We start from the raw sequence: 5,050 nt of genomic DNA, 5'->3' as shown, positions 1-5,050 counted from the left end.
GGGAGTGGCGTGGAGATGGTGGACTCGTACAAGTACCTGGGAGTGCACATCGACGATAGACTGGAATGGTCTAAGAACATCGAGGCCATCTATAAGAAGGGACAGAGCCGACTTTACTTCTTGAGGAGGCTCAGGTCCTTCAATGTGTGTAGTAAGATGCTACACATGTTCTATCAGTCGGTGGTAGCGAGTGCCATTTTCTACGCAGTGGTGTGCTGGGGCTCTGGGATTAGAGCAGTAGATTCCAAAAGGCTGAACAAGCTCATCAGGAGAGCAAGCTCTGTCATTGGGTCTGACCTGGACTCCTTGGAGGTAGTGGCTGAGAGGAGAATGATGTCCAAACTAGAGGCCATCATGGACAACTTCTCCCATCCCCTCTATGACAGGCTTGCAGGAATGAAGAGCACGTTCAGCAATAGACTGATTCATCCACGGTGCGACAGGGAGCGCTACAGGAGGTCATTCTTGCCGTCTGCCATAAGACTGTACAACGCATCCACCTTGCGTCTTGGCAGAGGCAACATCGACAGTGACCTATTTCTGGACTAAACACATCTACACATCTACTGCTACATCTGTTCTCTTTCTTTTTCTTTTTCCCGTTTACAACCACTTTTTGTGCAATATATGCCAGGGACCTGTGCAATACATTTATATTTATATCTATAGCTACATCTATATTTATATTCATATGTGTGATACGATTTTCTGTGTACTGTTCTGTTCTAGTTTGTTCTTGTGTGTCCGGACTGTGAGTAACTCTTGTATTGTATTGTATGTATTGTACTATTATTATATAATTCGTTACACTGTGGCTGTGTTGTGTGTGTTAAGCTGCTGTTGCACTGCAATTTCCCTCACGGGATCAATAAAGTATCTATCTATCTATTATATTATTATTGGATTCATAAATTCAACTATAACACCTCTTATTAGCTGCTCAGTTTACCTCAAGTTGCTGTGCTGTGTGTTTATGATTCTGGTCAATGATAACGAAAGATTGCGAAATGTCAAGCTTGGATTCTTCTCACCAAACTACTATTATTGTTATTATTATATAAACTATTATGTATTAATAAGAGTCAAAGCTATTGTAATGGTAGAAAATAATAGTGAAGTATATGAGTAAAAATGTTGACACTAATAGCATACATACTGTACATGGATTAGCAGTAAAAACACAACACTTTTGTTGTATTTTAGGGCCTCTCAGTGTGCACTGTAGCTCCTACATGTGCCTCAGATGTCTGAGACATTCGCACAGCTGTATTTGAAATATAGCTTCAGATTTGTGGGAAGTAAATAAATGTTGTCACAAGTGAATGAAGTTTCAACATTCTGAAGTGGGCCAAGTGTAACCTGTTTTTTCAGACAGTGTTCTTTTAAGCTAGTGGAGCTACTCCCCATTTTAATAAACCATCAGTGACACTATTGCTCTTTACTCTCAACATTGTTTTCCACAAGGAACCTCTCCTTCCTATTCTATTGCATGAAGCACAAACACAACTGGTTAAACAACCTCACACAGAATTGAAAAAAAGAGGTAAAATACATAAATCAGTACTCGAAAAAAGCTAGTGGTGTAGTATCCCACATACATTTGCCTAGACGTTTTTAAGACAAATAGCTTATTTTGCTTAGGTATACAGAGAAAGAAGTTGATTAGGATGTAATCTACCTTGCTTTATTGCACATACAGTGTGGCCTACATGATGTTCAATCTGTTAACTCAAACATTGTTTTTTTAAGGCCGACAAAGATAATTTGAAATGCTGAAAACCTGTAGGAACAAAGTGGGAATGAAGAGTGTGCTTTAGAAATGCTTCATTCATGCAGTAGGTATCTACAGTGATGTAACCTGGAGCTGAAACTCTTGACTGCCTTTACTGCAATCCAGTCAGAGGGAGTACGTTCAACATACATGACCTTGTGGCACCCTGAGAAACCTGTCTCTCTCCAGAGATAGCCATTTCTGTTTGCATAAAGGAAACAGGACTGTTCTGCATTGTGTGTCCCGGGCAGTTCAAAAGCACACTGCACTGCAGCGAACTTCTCCTCAGAAATCCAGCCCAGGTTTTTGTTCCTGCCTTCCTTGAGAGTGGTTGAGCCATGTTTGCTGTACCTGCAGAGCAGTTAGTCAGCCAGTGCGGAGGGGGTGTGTGTGTGGTGTGGGCGCTCAGAGGAGGGGTATCCTGGGTGTGGGGTGTGCGGTACAGCAGACAGGGATGTAGCCGTAGGCTGTACAGGAACATTCCTTGGTCAGCCGCACCCTGAAGGCCCCGCCTCCTACCTGTGCAGTTGCTAAGTCAGTTAAAAACAAACCCTATAGCTGCTGAAACACACCTCACCAGACAGGCACCTTGAGCTGGCCACAGCTTAACTCTCTCAGCGCCACACACTGCAGGGGCCAAGACCGTTTTTAACACACCTTCGCTGGAGGACTTTATGAAAAGTTGACTTAAAACAAATCCGGATTTGTGCATGCACGTACTGTTTATGTGCAAAGCCTTGCCATATTAAACTGAGCACCACTGAGTACTATGGCACTTTGGCAAAACACCAAGCAAAAAAAACGAGCAAGCACAAACACATCTATTTCTGCTAGCTTGTAGCTAAAGTAGCATGCAGATAGGCCTCATGTCGAAATAATGTATCATAAATACAGTGCCTCTGTGTGAAAATGTGTTAATTTTGAATAATTTCATTATTTGCCGCCGAAGAGGAAGAGGGTTAATTCTATATGGCCTCTATACGTACATGAAAAAATATAATGGAAATCAATACAGGCTGATATCATCTAATAAGGGAATATCATGTTGCAGACTTGGTTGATGAGAGCACAACTCCATCATCAGTCTTTATTGCTCCTGCAGCGCTGCAGTAGTGGGTTGTAATAATACATCTATGATACAAAATGCATTAATCCAGATCTAAAACTGGTGCCATGAATTAATATGGTGACAAGGTGAGTCTCTGGAGGTGGAAATATTGACAGTGTGTTTGAGCAGCTTAACAGAACCTAAAGGGGCAGAATGGGGAAGTAGCCAACAGGAGCTGCATGAGTCAGAGCTGCCTATTGGCTTGTGTCACTGAAGGTAATGAAGTGAGGCAGGGTGGAGCCCAGGCTGAGACAGCAGTCCTGCTTCTTTGTTACAGGAAATTCAGAGTTCACTGCATAGCACAGCAGGATTGACTGGCTTTTCCCATGAAGTGGGTGAGGTGGTTTGGGCATCTCTGTTTTCTGTTGTTTGAGGCATCTACTGTGTCACCAGACCGGAAATCATTTGTGCAGAGGGCATCCTTAAAGAAACTCTAAAATTTGCAGGATTTTGCTCATAGGACCAAAACTATCCAATTTACGTGTTTGGAACCGTGACAATAGAACCGTTTGGGCGTTTTGGTGTCTGCTGTTTCTGTGCAGAGCAGCACGACACCACAAGCACCCCTGCCCCCACATTCAGCCCAGCTCCTGAACGAAGCTCTGAACCAGTGCGTCCTTATCAGCCGCTGGTCACCACTTCTAAATGGTGCAATGTGAGGATACAAGGTCTTGGGGTTAATATATATAATATCTTATATTCATATATAATATATGCTATTATTATATATGACATATTATGTTTAATTTCTGAGGGGCCAGACGAAGAATGATCCACTGGGACACCACTCCTGGAGCTGGGCCTGGGGGTGGTGTTTGCTGGTCTCAGCCCGGTGATGTGGACCCGTTGTGGGGGTAACATTTTTACTCACCACCCACAAAACGAAGGATGTGGGGTGCGATGGCAGCTGGGTGACAGCCATGAGCAGCACAGATCTAGATGGACTAGGATATCTTCCAGTGTCAAATCTGTGACTAATTCCCGTCTCTTATTTCGGGCAAGAGTGGGTAAGCAGTTGTAGACGTGTGCAATGAAAGGAAAGGGCAGATTTCTCACAGAGTACTGCGCTTGGCCCGATCAGTGCTGCCTGGAAATGTACTCTTCCTACCAAATATCTCCCTTTGCTTTGTAACGCTCTAATGTAACCTACCCTTTTTATGACCACAGTAAATTCACATGAGTATAAGACAGTAATTCTATAGAATAAGGTAGTAAAAGTAATTTTTAACTTAAAACTACTATTTTTCCTTGCTAAACACATACAGTATAATGTTGTTGTGAACAGGCTTCCTGTTCAAAGCTGAACTTGTGAAACCCAGTCTGCAACGCCAGGCACCCTCGGAGACTCCTGTCTAGTTTAACCTCAGCAGTCAGTGTGTACACCCCGCACTGCTTGTCGAGCTTGATAAGCAGCCGGAATTGTACTCTCTTAATTGTCTCTCAGTCATTTCAGTAAATATTCCCACTTCATCACTGCACTGGGTTCAGGATTCCAATATGAACCCTGTATGTAGAACAAAATAATGAGCTGGCTTTTTTGTATGTGACGGGAGTGAATGTCTAATGTTCAAGGCGCGTCAGGAAGGATCTGTTTAATTACGACTTCAAAGGAAGAAAAGTGCTTTTGGTATACGAACTCAAATTTGTGTATATTCCTTTAATACTGTGATTCAGGCAGTTCTGGCGCTGATACCGTCTGTAATCTCACACAGGCAAAACGAGACTTGCCCTGGCTGCTGTGGAACGAAATTTTTCATCGAGAATCCAGTACAAGTTGCGAATCCAGTGCCGCAATGAAAAAGTTAAGAAACAGCTGGAACATGGCCTGGTCACAGTGACAGTACGAGCGGTCTTGAGCACCGCTGTGGTTGTGGTGGTCACTTTGTGAAATATATGCACTGCTTCACCTTTCCCCCCTCAAAGCTTGCTTTTACTGTAACAGCTGATGTGTAGCACTCCGGCTCGACTTGGAAATGAGAGCTGCAGTAGGCGGGGAGGGGTGGCCCGAGGAATCCCCGGCAGCCAGGCCGCAGTCCTTATCTCCGGGTGCTCTCGCTTTCCACAGCGCACTCTGGGCGGACAGCAAAAACGCAAACAGGTTCTGCCGGAGTTTGTCTCCGACTCGCAGCTAAACTGCGTGGGTGGAGTCTCAGTCGGAATTAGGAATGTAG

Source organism: Atractosteus spatula, chromosome 12, assembly GCF_055471065.1.
Source record: "Atractosteus spatula isolate fAtrSpa1 chromosome 12, fAtrSpa1.hap1, whole genome shotgun sequence".
NCBI classification, from domain to species: Eukaryota; Metazoa; Chordata; class Actinopteri; order Semionotiformes; family Lepisosteidae; genus Atractosteus; species Atractosteus spatula.
This window is presented reverse-complemented; position numbering follows the sequence as displayed.